At 40.0% G+C, this 21,128-nt stretch overlaps 1 protein-coding gene across 3 annotated transcripts in view; it reads left to right on the top strand.

Annotated features, from left to right (window-relative positions):
- The first annotated feature begins 3,420 nt into the window (after nt 1-3,420).
- LOC129717958 (dopamine receptor 1) overlaps nt 3,421-21,128 on the top strand; it is a 396,922-nt gene continuing 379,214 nt past the window's right edge. For 2 of the 3 annotated variants that reach the window (XM_055668262.1, XM_055668264.1), the window contains exon 1: nt 3,421-4,329. The gene's annotated coding sequence lies outside the window, so the exon portion shown is untranslated. The remainder of the gene's footprint in view (nt 4,330-21,128) is intronic. The other variant, XM_055668263.1, reaches the window with a different exon arrangement.

Genomic DNA, 21,128 nt, shown 5'->3' with positions numbered 1-21,128 from the left:
TGGGTGGTGACAGGGCACTCACGGGGGGGCATCCTGCGCGTACCTTCCCAATCGCAGGGTTGCGTTTGGGTGGTTGTGGGGCACTCCCGGAGGAGTTTCCCACGCGAACCTTTAGCCCATTCGAAGGATCGTTTTGCCTGGGTGGTGGCAGAGTACTCCCGGAGGAGTTACCCGCACGTACCTTCCCTGACATTGCGACGGAGTCTTTCCCGCCTGTGACGTTCGGCCTTCCGCTTACCTTTCGGATGCGTGCTTTGCCGAAACCGTAGTGCAGTTCATAATTTCTACTCTCAACGAGTTTGGCCGATTCTTCGTCAATATCCAGAACTAGTTCGACCAAGGTCTTTACCAATTTGCGGTTACAGACTCGCCACATTTTGGTAGAGAGATGGTCGTTCTGATTCTGGAGTGAACGAAGAATCTTCTCGTCCGGAGAGTTCGCACTGTCCGCGAAGTAACCGACATACCGTCTGGCCTTCGGCAGATCCTTCATGTGGTATACACGAAGTTGTGCTCCCTCCCATGGTACGAGAGAAGGTACCTCCCTTTCCAACCACTGCACTGTGTCGTTGTCGGCACAGGCAAGTTGCAGGAAGCCATTTTTTAGATGGTAACCGTTAAACTTGGGCTTGGTGGTTGGATTTTCCTGGTCCGCAATGTGATCGAGGATGGAGGTCCGGACAGCCTGAAGCTGGTCCGTTGTGAGTAGGGAGCTGGGGTGGGTAGCAGAAGTAACCGCAAGGCTTATAGCTCCCACCATGTCCCTATATGTGGCCTTCGGGAGCGGCTTCGAACCCGATGACCCCAAACCAGTGCCGTTCCGCAGTTTTTTAGGCTGTGGACACTTAGTACTGGTGTTTGGTGACACCAAGTCGTCCGACCGCTGTCGCTTGACGGCAACTTGGTTCGATTGAGCAGGCTGCTCTGTTGGAAGGAGGGCCTCTTCGTACGAAAGACCGGAGCGAAGATTTTTGCTCAGTCGCCGCCTTTGCGCATTTGAAAGTCGCTTGACAAGGGGTGCCGATGATTCGGGTTTCCCTTCGTCATCGGGCCTTGTCTGTGGACCGGGAACTAAGTCCATTTGACTTTCGTCATTCCCTTGTGGAGAAAGTAGGATTAAGGATGAAGCCGAGGGTCCTCCGTCCAGCGATTCGCTGTCGAGGTTGAAATCATCCTCATGCTCCATCTCCTCCGTTCTGCCCGGTGCGTTTGTTTTTATTGGACTACGCTCCGATGAGTCCATGGGTTCCGGCAAAGAAAGGCTGCCGGTGGCCGAATTTTGTGAAGTTTTGTCGTTCATAAAATTCCCACGAGTCGCTGGGTAAAGAAGAGTCCGCTGCATCAGTGACCCGCGTGATGCAGTAAGGGCTAATTACTGTGAAGGGTGCCCTGGTACTCCACAGGCTCCGGTAGAGGCTGGGTATTTCTTAAACCCCCCCCCCCACCACGTCATCCATCGGCACGGGTCGCATAACACCTTAGCTTAGGGGTTTTAACCATTGGATTTTACGCAACAGCCATGGTTAAGAACTGTTGCAACCATCCTCCTTTACAGGGGCTTTGGACCCTCTGCTACAGTTCTCAATAATTCAAGTCTATTCGTAAAGGCTAAACTGAACCAAGAGAATCGTAACAGGCGGAGTTTACCCCAAAGATTACATGACTTATTTGAACATAACTAGTGTCATACGAACGAGTCATCTCTCAAGCTTACAAATAACAAACTTCATAACAATTTGATATGTGGTTCAAAAGTTATGGAAAGAAAAGAAATTCAAAGGCTATTTAAAACTATACCTGCTTTGATCAATATATGTGGCCACAATATAATTTAAATGTGGTATCGTACCATTTTAATGTTCCCGGTATCGCTCGTGATTGAATTGTTCGAAATTAAGAGTCATTTGTTTTATTTCGCTATTTCTTAAGCATTAACATTACGTCAAATTTCATATTTTATACTTCTATTACAATATCATTATTTTAGAACCCAAAAAGTGAATACACATTAATTGGATTGAAGCGTTCATGTAAATCTATTTTTACAAATAATAAGTTTGAATGAGAAAGGCTGGGTCTGACCGCTAGGTGGATTAATTCAGGTTTTTTTTTTGAGCAACTGCGTTTTCATCCCACCCGAGAAGCCGAGGGGCCCTACCCGTCAACTCCGACAACTTTGAGTTTTTGAATTTAGTCTTACTTGCCCGATAGTTTTGTAACCCCGTTACAAAGCATTAGGTCATTTCAAAATTTAAAATTTTCTTACCTCTTATTTAAGAAAAAAAAGAGAACCTCACGAAAATATCTGCCCCGGCCCCCAGCACCTGAATCCGGTCCTACCGGTTAGTGACATCTTGGCCCAGCGGAACACTTCATACATGATGTTAATCTACGGTTATTTAAAAAGCATAAGGGTATTCATTTAACAATATGTACCAACAAATTGAACCATCGAAAAAAAAACATGCTAATTTTAGTCCCAGGTTGAATTTGGGCTCATAGTCGGCAGCAAGGATAAAAATTTGCTTTAATTCTATAAGAAACTCTAGAAATAGGATATAGTTGGCTCCGTTATACATTATGCGTATTGTACCGTGTCAAATAAACATTTGGTTAAAAAAAATTCTTCATAATCTAAATTTAAATACCACAATGACTTGGTTTTCAGAAACCTAGAAGAGAACAAAATTATTATAGATTATGAATGAGCATCAAATAACTTCTACGTTTTGTACAAACGCCCACTCTCAATGATCTTTCATTGAAGCTTATCAACACCGAAAAGAAGCATTCCTCAGCAAGTTGCTACGTTTCTTCCAGTCAAAAGAGGAAACTTTTCCCAGAACTACATCAAGATTCCAGCACTCTCATTTCATTTTACGCCAAGCCGCTGCTGGGATCAACCCATTAAGAAAATCAATTTATGTGTGATACATTAATCGCCTGTTCTTGGAATGCGCCGCCGCCTCGAGCAGCGGTAAACAACGCGACGAATTATCCCTTCACTACTGACCTAGCAAACCTGGTGTAAGTTCACTGCCGGGTTCAAGCCAACTGTTGAATGCGTGAAACCCTTCCAGCCGGTGAATTCATTTACTCGAGAAACGCGCGCTAGGCGGGAAACTCGCATATTTTCCTGCTCGGGGATCGAACATCTGATTTAGTGGCGAGCTTTGCGATAAGCGTGAGACAATGGAAGCAAGTAACTCACTCTCAGCTTGGGGTGCCTCTCCTCCGGTGGAAAAATGAGGCTTAGCACATCCGGGAAGAAACAACGCTTAACAGCTGGTCCAGTATGCAGCAGGCGGCGAGGGTCCCACGGAACCTATGTTGACTCAGTGCACAGGCAGCGTTCTAAGTGAGACGAAAAGCGGAGATGGGTGGCACAGCAGATGATTCATCCCACCCGCGCGCCGGTTCGGAGGTAGTAAAGTCAGTCAGCATCGAGCTTCCGACGGACTATGTTGCGCCCTTTGAACCTTCCGTGTTGCTAGAACACAGAAAGGACTTCTGTTGCTGCTTGTGACACAGTAGTGGTGGATATATGTGCTAGTGTTTGTCGCCTGTCTAATAGGCCCTCCGAACGTTGGATATAGCGATTAAAAAGGATATAACTGTTGCAGTGGCCGCCGTCTGTTTGCGTGTTTTTTCGGATTCGAACGGAAATTGACCGTCGTTTTGTTGACGCAAAAAAGGGGTTTCCGGCTCAGATGTACCTCCCTAGGGTTCGAGGGTGCAAGTCGTTAATTACGACGCATTGTGCGTTTGTGTGGGAATCGGTAGAACAAATCATGAAATTAAAGCGCGCCAATTAAATGTTTCGCGTGTGGTCACATGCCGGCGGCGGTTGGAGTGCTATTTAGATTACAATTGAATAAGCTTCCCCCAGTAAGGTTTTGTGACGACGACAGTAAACTGTGATCAAGCGGCGGATGATTGGCTTGAATCAGCTAGCAGTGGTGGTAATTTATGACCACGAGCCGGCGCTTGTTGAGGGCGCTTAGCGATGGAGTGGTACCACTTCGGGGCTGTTTACATTGCCGGAAAAACAGCTTTGCACTGCCTTGCTCAAGTTGGTCTTAATAATTGAGGGGGAAATTGGTGCTCATCGATTGGACCGACGACGGCAGCACAAGTAGCCGCGTGGTGTTTTGTAAACACTTGTAGGCAGTTTGATGCCTGCTGGATTCTGGTGTGGTGAAGTGAAAAGTGAGTGTCAAAAGTGATAGATATTTTTTCGCGACGAACCTTGACAAGTACCATTGTGTTGGGCGTTGAAGTGAAGAAATCAATTTTTTCCTCCTTGTCAGCGAATATTCATGAATTTAGGTAATCACATTGTTCGTCAACGGTTTGCGATTCTTCCCATGCCAACGTTCAACAGTATGGGATGTAGGTACTACACTCACGTGTGAATGGGAAAATGAAAGTGTACAGCGGGCTGTGATTTATTGTTATTTAAAGAAAACGCTGATAGTACCAGGATCCCATTTGATATATTGAACGCAGCGCATCACGTTTCTATACCCTTCGGCATGTCGGCAAATAAAATGAATATTCGAAAGTTATTGGATGTGAGATGAGTGATTGGAGTGATTTAGGTGGCCTAGGAGAGCACGCACTTAAGTGTTGTAGATCAGAATTTACGTTTATTGGTTTTACATTTTTTTTATTTCTTATTGTGGTGAAGCAAATCACAACTAACACCAATTGCAATAAAAAATAGAAATGAAAGTGAAAAAATATAAGCAACTGGTAAATCTGTACGAATTTATGCAAAATGTTGAAATATAAAAAAAATGCTCATTAGCCTTCAAAAAATTTTCCCGGCTTTCCTCCATTCAAGATTTTTTGTAAAATTTTTGGAACTCAATTATAAGTTTTATAACTGAGGACCCGGTTGTTATGTTCCTAATTATTGCAACTTATTATAATTAGAAACAATGGAAAATCGCGATTCCATGGAAGCCGCGAATTCGGCGAAATTCAGCATCGGCGAGAAATGCCGCAAACAGCAACCTTTTGTGTTAATCATAAAATATTTAGAAAGGGTAAATATGTATAAAACGCCCCCCGGGGCATAACGCCCCATTCATTCCATTTATTCGGAAACACAGAAAAAAATAGACATGAGACTATTGGAAATCCGTAGCGGGTCATAGGACCAACTTTCTGTGCAAGTTTGATAATTGTCACTAGCAGCAAAAAATAAACAAAAATCAATTTTGATTTGAGCTGCTTCAGATCTAGTTTCTTGCAGCGTTTCCGTAACGTTTTTTCACTAATATATAAAGTTTATTACCTGGTTTTTGTTCTTATATATCTCAAATGAACCTCTTAGCAGCTGTATCTAGTGAAGAAACGATAAAAATTGTATAATTTGCTTAAGTATTCAATGCTTTCTGCTACACTACAGCGCCCGGGCAATACGCCTAACCGCTACACAGTGGCCGAAAGCCGGACAAAACTCAGCTTCTAATTATTGATGTTTCATATTTTTCTTAGAGTTCTACTGCATTGAAAAACAAGTTTTTCAAATTTCATGACAATTGGATCAAATTTGAATTTACGGGAGCACTTTAAACGTTGTTGAGTCATGTTGTTTCAATGATTTTTTCGCTCAGAAACTACATATTGGGGTTTACTTTAATTAGTAAATACTCACCTAATTCTTAACCGAATTTAATGCGATAGGTTGCATGATTGATCATAACTGTTGGAAAATGTTTGAAATACCTGTTGAGTGGTCTGAAAAAACTTTTTTTTTGCGCAAATGTATGCTGTACGATCTGACCCATCGGTTGCCACATGTCGCATAGTATGCATTCGATAGGAAATTTCCTCTGCTTTTCGAATATTAAGGGCCCGTTTTGCCCCTTTTCGCCCCGTTGAACAAAAATTTCAATTGAAAATTAAATAGTTTGGATGAAGGCGCATGGTGATTTGTGAAAATTGCTATGCTTTAGAGAAGTAGTAAGTAGGTTCATTGAACTGTTCTAAACGAAAATTTTCGGTTTATTTTCAGATGTAGGAACAAGGCAAAAGAACTCACATAATAATATTTATTTTACATGAGGGTTTGTTTTTTAATCTAACAGTTATTCATTAGTTTTCTACATTTTATTTATCATGATACTGACCATCATCACTGAAAATTAGTAAATTTTCCACCTCTTTTTCGAAAACGCTTCTCGATTTAGGCTCGTTGTGTCTATAACTCGATACCACCGGATCTGACGCAATTAGCAGCCCACGAAACATGTCAAAAAAATTGCAAATATCGGAAAACCAATAAAAGTCTGCACACGGGCTCAAAAAATTTATATTTTCAGACAAATTTGAAAATTTGGTACCCTGACTACGATAATATGATTGTGATACGTCACTAATTATGCACTAACGCATATAGACACTATATTTTTATTAGTCTGGTGGAGTGAAAACTTATAAAACTGGAAAACACCATTTTGACTATGTTAAACGACGAATTTTGAAACATTTTGCATATTCCATTACTCTGTTTTTCACTACTGTTTTTAACGTAAATTCAACGTAAACATAAAATCATTTCAATCATATAAATAAAAAAAGGTATTTATCTAATTACTACACGATCGCAGTTTTTCAACTGCGAAACTCGAAACAAAATCGACTATTTCCCATTTTTACAGTTAATACTGGTTTCCCATATTCACTTCGCCAGACCAGTAAAAAGAAATGGATTATACTGACGCTAGCCGTACTTATTGAAATTATAATGAAAATTTTCTATTATTATTTTCAAATAATTTATTATCATTGATATTTTATATTGTAGATATTATTCTCAGTTTCGCTGAGTCTGCTGGTCCTTCAAACATAACAAAAATGGGAATAATATACATAAAAAAAAAATTAGTCATATGAAAATTTTGATTGCACTTTAGGGAGATGTTTTCCTGACTTATTGAACTTTTGATACCAAAATTGAATTTTGCATCCAAAAATCAACCTAATATGGGTTTTTCTGCTCATTAAATGAACATTTTGGGTTTTGTCCGACTTTTGTTCGAAGAGCCGCCACTGTGCGCTAGCCCGGCTGATTTGTTCATTGCTTTACCGTTTGCTTCTGAGACTTCAAGCGCTGTTTCACTTCGCATGCTGAGCTGGCATATGAAGCTACTGCATGGGGCATATTATACTGCATCTGGGGCGTTTTGCCCCGGTAGATTGGAAAGCTTGCAATTTAGTTTTTGTGGCGTTTTTGTGTAACAGTAATTACAAAACAAAATAATGACAGTGCATTACCAACTAAATAGTGTATCCAACTGCATTAAAGATTTGTTGTTTGTGATAAACTTAGCTACAATATTGACGATGTTCCTTAGGGGGGGCGTATTATACCTGTTTACCCTAAATCTACACCTCAATATTAGTTGAAATCCTTTTCCAACGCAACCAATGAAATGATAGAACGTACTGCTCTCCCACATCGCGGTTTTGTCAGTCTGGAAGTTTCTTCGGGCAGCTCGGTTGCTAGACCGCTTGGCGATTGAAGACCTGCATGACGAAATTCTAGAGTGTGCAGTCCTAAAATCGAAGCTACAAAACTACAAAATCAAGCCGAAGCTCGAAAAATTAATTATTATTATATTTATTAGTGCCGAGTTCTCCCAGATGGTCTCGAGGTACGATGCTGGCCTAACAAAAGAGACTGTTAGTGTCAGTAGGATCGTAGTGCTAGCCCCGCAATTGTCCTGTAAACTAAACCGTTGGCTGCGACGTCTGTGTATAACAAACAGGAACGTAGCACCAAGGCTTTGTTTTGGTGCCGAATTTTATTCAACACTAGAGAATTTTTTATTACCGTCCAAATTGTGATTCGAATGTGATCGACGCATAGCGCAAATTTTCCAATTTTGAGCACTGTCTAAGTTTTTTTGCTTTTTTTTTTTCATTCATCGTGTTGCAGAATTTTGCCCATTTATTTGTACTCATCAATTTGAAAGCCGATGATGAATTTTTAAATGGAAATAAAATACACAGAATCAAAATTGTTATTTTTACTCCAATGGAAAATAAAGCTTCTGATTTGAATTAGAAAAAAATGGTATTTTTCGATATTATTCAAATTTTGATTGTGGAAACGGATATCACTTAGAAACTGTCCAGTTGCAAGATGGTTGAAAAATATTTTTGAATTTTTTTCTTGTAAATAGCCGTCTTCAAGATATTGAAATACAGCAGTTTCATTTTCTTTTGACATAGGACTACGTCTTACCGCACTATATCGGGATACATTCTACGGAAACTAAAACCAAAGTGTAACGTCGGAATGAAAGATTTCAAACTGTAATACTGATGTAACCACATGATGAATCATAATAGTCAATATGCCGTTGAAATGATAAAATGATGGACAGTTTAATATGCTTTAGTTATCATTATCACTTCATTGCTTAGCAGTGAAAATTGAATGAAAGTTTCAAGGTCTAATTTTCACGAATCTATATACCAATCATATCGTCGGCTTTGTGCAACACTGGCACAACTCAAAATTTTGCATTTTTGAGTTTTTGATGGCAAACGATGCGAAATCTAATTAAGTTTCATCCCAAGAAACCTCGTTTCAAAATTTCCAAAAAATCTACAGTTATGAGTAGAAGTGCCTTTGCTGCACAAATCGAAATTTCTCCATCAAGTCAGTAAAAATAAGGTTTTAACTTGGAAAACGTGCTCATAACATGTGCATAATAGACCTAAAAGTGTTGAATGAGGATTGATAATCATAAACTTCAAAGTTTTCCTGAAAATCGAAAAACAAATTTTCGACGCAAATTTTAAACGCGTTTTTCTCGAAACTATGATTTTTGAGTTGTGCCAGTGTTGCACGAAACCGACGATATGCGGGCACGCCTAGCAAAGACTTCATGAGTAGACACCAACTGCCTGCTGCAATATCCTCTTTATCAGCGGCAAAAAAAAAAATGACAGAATCTCCCCGTCCCAATAGGCCAACTAATGTTTGCTTCTAGGGATGGGCGATACTAGCATCGATGCCGATTCTTCTAAAACAGAGTGCTGCAAATGAATAATCAAAATATAGACCCCCGTTCGATTTTGCCAACACGCCAAAAAATTCTCTCTTGCCAAAATCAAACCATGCCAAAAATGAACAGATCACTTTTCATGACTTTTTAAGTGACCTTTATTAACTAGTTTTAGTTCCAAGTCGTTAGAGGTCTTGCTTGATGAATTTAAGCTCAATAATTTGGGAGTAATCGGAGCTCAACGGGGACAGGTCCGCATGTGGCCTATGAAGGTCTAGATACTTGATCTGACCATCCAAGTGATTAGAGACATAGTACAATTTTTAGTACTGAGCAATCAAAATACCTTTCTGTTGGAGGATTAAATTGGTGAAAAAAAACCAATAATTTCAAAAATATGATTAAACATAATCACTCGTTTTTAACACATATGTGCGAAAACCGAACCGTGTCAAAAGTAAAACGTGCTCAAATCAAATATAGCATGTAGTCTCAAAATGAAATATAAAATTATCCTAGTCCTACGTCAACTTTACGGTCGGGTCTTGGATACCACCCTACTACTTTTTTTTTTAATTTTACATTCGCCTTTTTAGTGTTTTGAAAAAAAAAATTATTTTTCAACAACTTGTTCAAATGCATTATCATGATTCAATCGGTAGTTTCGGAGTTAAAGATACAATATTATTAACCCTTTTGCGTCAATTACATTGCGTGACGTTTACAAAAAATGCGACTTATACTGGGATGTAGGTGCATCGGCCATGAATATTATCACTTTCATCCGAGCTGGTGTAGGTCTATGCAACTTTGCATACTTTATTTCTTCTAGAATTCTAGCTTGACTAACATTTGAGGGCTGAAGTGTTCAAACCTTTTTGTAATAATAACAGGAGACAGATGGTCTCGAGGTACGATGCTGGCCTAACAAGCCAGGAGTCGTAGGTTCGAGTCTCGTCTCGGGAGAGACTGTTGGTGTCAGTAGGATCGTAGCGCTAGCCCCGCAATTGTCCTGTACACTAAATAATCGACTGCGAAGTCTGTGTATAAATAAACAGAAGGTCAAGTTCCGAATCGGAATGTAGCACGAGGTAAAAAAAAAACAAGAGACAGCAAAAAGTTGTTCAGGGAGGAGTTTTGAGGAATTGTCTGAGCTGTCAATAAAATATAATAAGAAAATTTAATTTAAAGTCCTTCACAGCAAAAAATTAATTCCAAAAACAAAAAGGGATTTAAATTTGGGTTACTCAAACTTTTTTGAACTTAAAATCTTGAATAAACCATCGAGCTGCTGAACAAAAACTTTTTCATTCCCAACGCTCATGCGATTTTGAACGTACGCTAATGACAAATTTAGAGAAGAGTTGTCTAGAGATTGTCATGAAAAAAATGTATTTTCTTTGAAAAAAAAAATGAATTTGTGATTCTACACTCAAAAATTGATTTTGAAACAAAATTAATTTTGAAACAAAATTGCAGATGGCAGATTTTCAGGTTGTCGCAAAGGCAGGTCTCGAAAAGCCATTCGAAGAAATCTTTGCTGCGCATGTTCTATTTGGTAGTTGAATACTTTGCGATGGAAAGTCATAACATTGCGTTCAGCAATGCTGCTTGTTAGACAATTTAATTTAAACCATTACACAAACGAGTTTAACATATCCTGAAGGCGTCGACAATCCTCAATGCAACGAATCATCGAATATATTTTAAGATCGTCTGCATAAAACAGCCTGCAGCCAATTCCAAGTGTAGAAGCATCATTAAAAAATAATATAAACAGCAGTGGTCCTAAATTGCTGCTCTGAGGTACCGTCAGCCGGGGTGAGATTGTGCCAAAAAAGGACACGTTTTTGTTCCTTAGCTTGTAATGCACACATTAACGCAATGAGTTTGATCTAAATCACGTCAATGCACACTCAAATGTTAAGTTAACGACTGCCGCAAATATGGTCAAGTTACAATAAACTATAATTTTGCTAAAATTGAATGAACTTTGGCCTAATCTCACCCCTTTTATGGGGTGAGATTGTGCCAAAAACAAAAATTTGAATTTAATACCTGTTTAATGAACAGTAGTGTATCTACGAATAATTCACATGAATAACATAATGAAACAGTAAGTATAGGGACGACCATAAACAACATGGACTATTAAGGGGCTGTAGGGGGTTTACCGGAAATTACGTTTTATATGAATTATATAAAAATGTATGACTGGATCAAATCAATATCTTGAGTAACCAGTTATGAGAACATGGCTCATGGACAGTCTCTAAACACATAGTGGCGTCTCCAGGTAGCTTAGAAAGGGAAAACGTTAGGACATAAAGCCTGAGAAGACTTTTCGTTTCAATTATTATGTGTCATTGACCACTGTATATTCCATTGGTGACTTGGAAACTGCTGGAAACGTACCCACAACCCTCCTTCCTTGCTTTAAAAGTCATCAGTTTATATAGAATAGGTGTACGAAATTTTGTTACATTCCATAAGTAATTTCCATCTAACAGTTGTTAGCTTACTGTTCTCAAGCATTTAGTCATTATTTCAATTAATACCATAGCTAGACAACATACCCTATGTAAACAATGCAAGCGTTTTGGTGTATACTGATATAATTTTGTCGTGAATGTGAATTCCGTACACTGTACCGTTCATTATAGCTTGGCACAATCTCACCCCAAAAGGGCTCGAAAAGTGTACAGTTTGGAAAAACATTATTTTCTGAGCCAACACAGGTTCAATGCATAATATTTCGTCGAAACATTGTAGACGACATCCTAACGTATCAACTGAGCAGTGAGTTCATGTAAGTTCTTGATCGGGTTGGTTTGCACAGCCATTTTACAAATTGTTGTGAGGCACCCATTCGTCAAATCTTGTTCAAATAAATGTATTCGGTGATTTAGCGGTCAAAAGTAGCTATAGCTTTCAAATTAATATACATCACACCACCTGTGAAACTAGATGATTCGTAGTCACTGAGCGATCAGTCATGAAACCATGTTGGTCAGAGGAAATGTAACATCTGGCGATCCGCAGTATAGCTGCACTTACGACTATTTCAAATTATCGATGCCGCGGTAATTTTTGACGATGTTGCTATCATCACTTTTGTAAATTTGAGACATAACAAATTCTTTCAAAGTCTCCGGAAATTTTCCTGACGCGAAGGATTTGTTAATGATGAAGTATATTTTTCCCTTGTAGAAGACTGAACCACTGCGACCATTGTTTGATCTATTGTGGTATGATGAAGCATAGTGGTTCACCAAGTAATTCGGGGCATCGACAAAAAACTGAAGTCCAGCGGAATAGGACGCTTTTAATTTCTTAGCAGCACGGACTAACATTGCAGAATAAATTCAAAAACGTCTTAGCTAACGCAATTAACCGGAACATTCTGTACTGCACTGAATCAGATCTGTTGAAGACATAGATTCGTCTAAAATCAATTCTGAGTCTTCGAGGTAATGTAGCTCCAAAACTTTTTCGGATTTCTTCGCAAATTAGCCTAAACATACAGAACATATGATTTATAGAGACTAGTGTTGAACCGTCGCACACTGGAGCAGCCCCATACAAAGGTCAAGCAAAACCAATTTTTTTCCGGAATTAGGTTCGAATTTTTTTCCGAAACTAGGTTCGAAATCGATATTTTGAAGAAACTAGAATGCCTACAGAGCAAGAATCAAGCATAGGTTGTGAAGAATTTGCATGTTTTAGTACATCGTGAGGTAGGAGAAGTTGGAGTTTAACACTTGATAAAACCAAAAAAAATATTTCGATCATCTTTACCAACCTACAAAATGCAGGAGCTCCCAAATAATAATGATATTATGCATTAAATCTCTTCAATATGAGTTAAATTAAAGGAAAAAAAAAACTTAGATAGCTGAGTATATCCTACTATACCACGATTGAGCACAACGTTTCACGCAGATAAAAAAAAAAATTCACTAATTTCAAACATATGAAAAAGTGATTTACCAGCGAGTACCCTTTCTATACTCTTCTCAAATTTGAAGATGCCAGTCTCAGCTTTTCAAAAAACCCAACTTTAGCTGCCGCTTTCTGCCGCTTCAAAAGTTTTTTGATTTTTGGTACAGCATGTTTTTAAGTATAATTCATGCGTTTCGCGGCTGCTTTCTATGACGACATCACATTTTAACAAATTCGTGAAGCGCACAGCCAAAAGTCCAGCAGAACGATGCAAGATGTATTGAACGGAATGTTGGTTATATCTTACCCCTTTTTTGTCCAGTTTAAAAACAGACTTCGATTCAACTGATACCCGCAAAACAAAAAAAGCGGTCGTGAAACTCCTTTACGTTGAAAATGATATGCAAGAATAAATGTTTCTGTAATCTATTCGAATTCAATCATTTTTGTTATATATCATGAATCATGATCAATACGTTTAGAATGTGTATGTGTATGCGTGTGAAATAAGTGACTTAAACCTTTTTATGCATGACCCAAACAATTAAACGATCCTAGCAACTGATCTAAGAACACAAAATTGCTTAGACTTGAACTTGAGTAGCAAAAAGAATTTCACTTTCAAAATTGAGCGATCTAGAACAAACAGTAATCCAGTCATGTTGTACATGAATGTACTAGAAATCCTGCCAAAAAATTCGCCTGAAAATGCCAAACCTTCTTGCCTTGACATCAAGAAGATAGAAATTATATAAAAGAAGATTTCTAGATAGAAAAAAGTCCTCTAGATCAAAACATTTTGTGCAAAACGGTAAATCGTATATAGTTGATCAACTTCGTGTGACACTTGTGACCTCTATAACACGAATCTAAAAAGTTATTAGGCTTATTTTTTTAAACAAAGTGATTTAGATAAGTATAAACTGGTCTACACTAAACATTGAAGATAGATCACAATCTTTCGAACAACTTTGCCGAAGACACCAATATTCTATGATTTGAATTTGAGGAGTTATGGGGTTTTGTTTTGTGAATAATAAAAATAGTTCTATCTCGTTAACAGTCAATCCTACAATTTTGATGTTTTCGACAACTTCATGTCAATTGATTATATGAACAACTTTTCTGAAGTAACAAAAGGGTTAGCACCATTTATTCAGAAGATAGATGTCAGCGCCATCTGTAGGAAGAAAACTGAAGCTACTTGAATACATTTTTCATAAAGATATTTTTATGCTGTACAACATTGCCAAAGACATAAACACTGTGGAAACAACCATTTAGAAGTTATGAGGTTTTGTCGCACCAACAGACCAATCTGCCCCACTGTGCGTCGGTACATTTGTAAAAATATCTGAGATGATTGTGTTTTACGTTACTTTTGTTTTCGATATCAATTTCTTCTAGTCTAGGTAAATTTGCGAAAGAAAATTATGCAAAGCTACTTAATTTATTAGAGCTTTAACACCCACAAAATTTCATCGAAACATCTCATTATGGGACATAACCCAAAAATTTGGAGCAAAACTTAAAAAAATCAGCCTTCAAGCTTCATTTCATTTTTTACTTACAGAAAAGATGAGTACCACTTGTTCGATTTCAACTTGTCGCCAGCGTATTCGTAGTAGCATGTTATGTTCTATGTATTTCACATTAGATCTTCAAGACCACGTGTAGTTAGATGATTTTTTTATATACGCAAAAGTTCAAGCTTTAATCATCCAATGTGTCCTGTCAAAACGCACATGTATTGCTCTGCAAATAGCACAACAAATGTGTTGAATCCATAACGCAACAGTTGTGCAATGAATTCAATGACAGAAATCGAAATCAGAATAAGTTTAATACACACAAAATCGTAGTGTTTCGGTAGACTTCGGTTGCGGCCAAACAATCAGTTGTGGGGCGCTTAAGAAACCGTTGTTTCTTTCGTGAGTCGGTGCGTATCGAAAGCTCGTGCAGTCCTGATCACCTTCAGCAACCGAAGTAGCCAATGACGAGCCTTGTTGCAACAACTTTTACTGACGCTGGTGCCAGTAACGAAGAACCAAATACACATGAATAAAACCAGAGTCGTCGTTAGATGCAAAATGTTGCAAACAAACCCAATGTCTTTTTAATTGTTATTGATTTGATGATGTTTTTGAATGACCGGATTCATGATAGTGAATCGATAAGTTGATATTTGCATTAATTCAGTCAGTACCAAAATAATCAGTATTGATTTATTTATTTCGTCAATCAAATGTAGACTACAGTTATAATAATACAATGTTTTCTTATATTCTATACATTATTTCCATTTTTTGATTTGATTTCTGCTCATAGTGATGTCGATTGTTTCGCAGTGCTGATTATAGTGACGCATCATGCGATTTATTGGGCCAGTTTTTGAGTAGTTAGTTCTATACTATTTGCTTTGTTGATTATTGTGTTATAATGTTCCATGAATGTAAGTTTGGAGTCTAAGACTACGCCTAGGTCTCTTACGATTTTGCATTTTTCTACTGGTTGGTTTCCTAAGTAAATGTCTGTTGGTGGTGAATATTTTTCTGCTGAAGGCTATTGAATTACATTTTTTAATGTTGAGTTGCAATAGACTTTTGTTGCACCAATTGTAGAATACATTAATTTCATTCTGGAATATTTCGAAGTCTTCTGCATTGATAATTTCTATGAAGAGGTTCATGTCGTCAGCATATACAAGCACATGTATTGATTTAAGAAGAAAGGAAATGTCATTCACGTATAATATAAAAAGAAGAGGGCCCAGGTGAGAACCTTGAGGAACCCCGGAAGTTACTTCTATTGGGTTTGAAAAGGAATTTTGAAAGCGGACTATTTGTGATCGTTTTGTTAAGTATGACTGCAGCCATTCCAAAAATTTTGTTTCAGTACCGTATTTTTCGAGCTTGAAGAGCAATAAAGGTATGTCGATTCTGTCAAATGCCTTGCCAAAGTCCGTGTAAAGAGCTTCTACGTGGTTGCAGTCAAAGTGAAAGTTATGAATTCCAAAAGTTTTGTTGTAGTTGATCGGCCTTTATAAAAGCCGTGTTGTTGAGTTTTTGAGTTTTTTGAGTAATTTGGATTTTTACTTGATGAATAATTTTGGAATGCATGAAATAATGGCAATTCCACGATAATTGCGAATGTTAGATTTAGCGCCAGATTTGAAAATTGGCATTAAACATTAGGTTTTCCAGAGTTTTGGAAAAATTCCATTCTTCAGAGACATATTAAAGAGGTGTAGTAAAGGTGTAGATAGTTTTTCTGCCAAGTTTTTTAAAAAATTGGTGCTATTCTGTCAGGTCCAGGATCTTTCGTAGCGTCTAAATTTTCAAGTGCTTTTAAGTATTTGATTGACCGATAAAGAATTCGAATATTCAGGAAAATACGAGAAATATTCGTGGTCACGGTCAGTTTCTTCAAATGTGGTGTATATTTCTTGAAAAAAGTGGCAAAAAGACTGCATATTTTATTACTAGTATGGCCTACATTACTGTCAAAATGCATTCGTGATGGAAAGTTGTTACTTTTTTTTTTATTCTCGCTTATTTTCCGTCGGTCTGGTTCCGCCACTGTTGTGGCCAATCACCGACGCCCAGGGAGGCGACTCCACACCCAGGACCCTAACTCACGACCCGTCTATTAACGGACCGGCGCCAACGGCTTTACTTCCTCATGCGATGGAAGGCGTGATCCCAGAGATTTTTCGCCTCAGAAAATCTCCCGGTGTCGACTAGGACTGAATCTAGACCAGTTGGGTTGGTTGTGAGTGGATCACGCCACCTCACAACCATCGACACCTATGTCGGCGGTGGGATTCGAACCCAGGCGTCGAGCGTGGTTGGCGGAGACGTTACCAACCACACTAGGCCCCCGCTCTAAAGTTGTTACTTTTTAGTTTGGTTTTTACGTAATTGAAGAAGTTCTTAGGGCAAGACTTGATTTGATATTCGATTTTACGGTTATGTTCTTCATGTGCAATTTTAAAGGCTGCGTCAAGTTGACAGTAAATTTTTTGGTAATTTTGAAGATTTTCGCTATTGTTGTCTTTTTTGTATATTTTATGTGCTTTTTGTTTTGTATTTTTTAGTTTCTTCAATTGTGGATAAACCAGACTGGATATTTGTTGGTGTTCGTTCGTCTTCTTTTTTTTTAGTGGTACATTTTCGGATATAATTTGATTAATTATTTTATAAAATTTTGATACTTGCTCGATACATTTCTTTCTTTACAAATTATATTACGCCGTATTCCGGTACATCCTCGTACTCGCAGTCGCTAGGGTACAAAGTGTTATTCATTACTATTGAATATTCAATTGCTGTGTGCACTGCTCGAGGGAAAGCAGCTTTTTGAAAAATGTCACCAACACCAGTACGAATCACCTTTACGATACTAGCAGCGGTCAATACTTTATAGGTTTAATGATTTTGAGCTGTCTAATACATTAAAAATATGCTTGGTCATTAAATGCGTTATGAACAACGCACATTCGCTGTACTGGTTTCAGAATTACACAGAAGATGCTCTAACTTTACACAATATTGTTGTTGTTCCGCACCATCGCTTTTTTGCGTGTACAAACAAAAAACAAACAAAAACCTCTAAATTTTGAAATTATGGTCAGAACCCCCGTTTTTGGAACATAGCGCACATTTTACTCTTTAACTCCGTCCTTCGATCGTACTGATTTTTCTGCTTACCAATCCAAATAAGTAAAAGAGTCGAGTTTTCTTATACATTTTCGACACAAAAAATCGCTTGTCTAACACAGATATCAATAGGGTAGAAACAATAGACTCAACTTGTTTGGTTTCGCCAGTAAGAGGCAACTAAGTTAGCAGCTGAGCGTTTCCATGCCAAACGATCTAGAAATTCTAAAAAAATCAACCGACCATTTTTGATTTGAATGAAACTTTGCATACTTACTTGGCTTAGCAAACTGCAAATTTTTCACAGGAGGATGAGTTTTTGGAGCATTTGGTTATTACAGATTATCATTACAAAGCATTGTAGCTCAGTAATCTTTGAATATACAGAAAATTTGTCGAGAGAGAATTATAAGAAACGAATGTAACCTTGTAGAAAAACTAGGGTAAATTAGGCTCTAGTGAACCCCTTCCTATAGTGGACCACCTGCCAAATTGACCCAATTTGTGCGAAAAGTCAAAGGATTTTCAAAGAACATCCTTCTGGAAACATTTTATCCAGCCAACCGGCGTCACAATGATTTCTGAATATCGATTTATGTGAAGAGAAATAGAGTTAATCTGACGGGTGCGCCACCATAGGTTGATAAAGCAAAGGGGTCCTTTCCTTACCTTACCAATCAGACGAGAGCAGTGGTGGCTTGTGCTGTATCAAAGAGCTGTCACCATGTTGCTCGGTTTTGGGCTGTGTTTCGCCAGTTCCTCAGGTGTCTCCTAACTTGCAAGTCTCCTTCGATCTGGTCTAGGAATCGTGCACGCTGCGCCCCTCTATTTCTGGTGCCGGCAGGGTTGCTGAAGAGAAGTGATTTCACAAGGTTATCGTTCGGCATCCTTACGACGTGACCGGCCCACCGCAACCTATTGACTTTCGCTAGGGGTGCAATGGAGTTTTCTCCAAGTAGCGCGTGCAGTTCATGGTTCATGCGCCGTCGCCATTCTCTGTCGTCCGTCTGTACTTTACCGTAGATAGTCCGCAGCACCTTCCGTTCGAAAACTTCCAGGGCGTTAAAGTCCTCCGCGAGAGCGTTGTTGTCTCGATTTCGTAGAGGACTACCGGTCTTATTAGGGTTTTGTACAGCGTCAACTTCGTGCGTCGTCGCACTCGACTCGATCGAAGTGTCTTCCGAAGTGAAAAGTAGGCACGATTTCGAGCCTGGATGCGTCTTTGGATCTCTTTGCTGGTGTTATTGTCGGCGGTCACCAGTGAACCCAAATACAAGATCTAGTCGACCATTTCAAGCTCATCGCCGTCTACAGAGACTTGAGTTGGGACCTGATGATTTCGTTTTCGACGCATTTATTCGCAGTCCGTTTTATCCAGCTTCGGCTTTCAGTCGGGTGTAAGTTTCCTCAGCCGTCGCAAAGCTACGTGTTACGATGTCAAAGTGATCCGCGAAGCCCAGGAATTGAACAGACCTTGTAAAAATCGTGCCCCTCGTATTGATGCCCGCCCTTCGGATCACACCCACAAGGGTGACGAGAGCCTAGAACCTAGAGAGTTGCTTCAGCTTGTAAATGGGGCAGACAACTCCCTTCATTCACTCGTCTGGCAGTTTTTCCTACTGCCAAATCATTGAAATGACCCATTGCAGCGCTCTAGCCAGCGCCTCTCTCCCGTGTTTAAAAAGCTCGGCAGTCCGTCTTTGCCTTTGATGTTTTTCAGCTTCCCGATATCACAAAGAACTTCATGAACATCGGAGGCTGGTACTCGGTCACTTGCTGCTGACGCTCCTAGGTCAGTTTCTGCCCCGCTTCTGCTTACTCTATCGCCTTTCAGGCGTCCACCGAAGTACTCCTTCCACATGTCGACCGCCTCGCTGGCATCCATGAGAAGAATCCCATCGCGTCGTTGCACATGTCGGCTTGCGGTACATAGCGTCTGCTAGACTGTTTTACCTTCTCATAGAACTTCCGCGTATCACTGGCACGGCTGCACCAGCTCCTCATATTCACGGTCCTCTTGCTGGCTCTTCTTTCGTCTGAGAATCATGGTCATGTCGTTCCGTACCCGTTCATAATTGGCCTTGTTCTCTCTTATTGACCTGCCTATCGCCCAGGTCCGGTTCTTCTCATTCACCGCTTTCTCGCACACCCCGTCATACCAGTTGTTTCTGCCACTCAGTGCCTCCATTCCTAGTGTCGCCGTTGCGGTCTTCCCGATAGCTGTGCGAATGCTGCACCAGCCGTCTTCCAGTTGTTTCTGCCACTCAGTGCCTCCATTCCTAGTGTCGCCGTTGCGGTCTTCCCGATAGCTGTGCGAATGCTGCACCAGCCGTCTTCGAGAGGCAATGTGCCAAGTCCCTCCACCGTGGGTAGTACCGCTTCGAGCTCTTCCTGTATCAAATTTATTCACTTACGTTCGAGCGTCTTGATAGAAAAATTTCCACTACACTTTTCACTTTTTATTCACTTTCACTATTTAATTCTATCACTTTTCTTCCTGTATTCCTCCGCAGTCTGGGGTCCCGGAGCTGCTTGATGTTAGGCCGCGGGGTTCGGCTATACCGCGTGTGATATACGGTTGACAGTCTTGAGCGCAAAGATACCGCAACTAGGTTGTGGTCCGAGCGAATATCTGCACCGCGCCGTGGATGTCTTTTCGAAGAAAGTAGGTACTTCGGACTGCCAGTCCTAGCGAAGCTGCAAAGTTGACGCATCGCTGGCCGTTGTCATTTTTCACGGTGTGTATATATGTCTTCCCTATCGATCTGAGCGTTCATGTCCCCGATGACGATCTTGACACAAGCAGCTTTCGTAGAGTTTCTCCAGCTGTGCGTAGAACGCTTCTTTCTCTAAATCAGGTCTCCCTTCGCGAGGGCAGTGTGTATTAAGCATAGCGTAGTTGTAGAACCGGTCTTCTATTCTCAACAAACACGACCCGTCGCTGATCGCCTGCCACTTGATCACACGACTCTGCATCCTGGCCAGCACTATAAAACCGGTACCCAGCTCATTGGTTGTGCCGTCGCTCTAGTAGTACTGTGCCCTGCGGCCACAAATTCTTAGTACCTTCGCTCCTTTCCGGCAAAGCTCGTAGAGCGTAACGATGTCGAAGTGGCGGGGTTCTAGCTGATCCAGCAGAGTCCGCTCGCCACCCGGGGTATTTAGCGATCTACAGTTTCATTTACCGAGCTTCCAATCGTCGTCCTGATTTCGTCGCCTAGGTAGTTACCGATTGTTCCGGTCCGTATTCAATTCTTGACTGTTCGTAGTATTTTAATTTCCGCATGCTGCCTTACTGGGGCTGCGGATGCCTTGTCTCGCGACGGGGCCGTCTTGGGTGTAGCTGGCGAGACACCGCTCTTCGTAATCCAGCCGTCCGCTCCGGATCAAACGCTGTTTGGGCCGCCCCTAACATGGATAACAGACGCTCAGGCAAGCTGCCCTCCGAGGAGAACAACTTCCCCTTTTCTGTCAGCAAACGATTAAGTTCCCACCGGTT

Source organism: Wyeomyia smithii, chromosome 1, assembly GCF_029784165.1.
Source record: "Wyeomyia smithii strain HCP4-BCI-WySm-NY-G18 chromosome 1, ASM2978416v1, whole genome shotgun sequence".
In the NCBI taxonomy this organism is placed as follows: domain Eukaryota; kingdom Metazoa; phylum Arthropoda; class Insecta; order Diptera; family Culicidae; genus Wyeomyia; species Wyeomyia smithii.
This window is presented reverse-complemented; position numbering and strand designations above follow the sequence as displayed.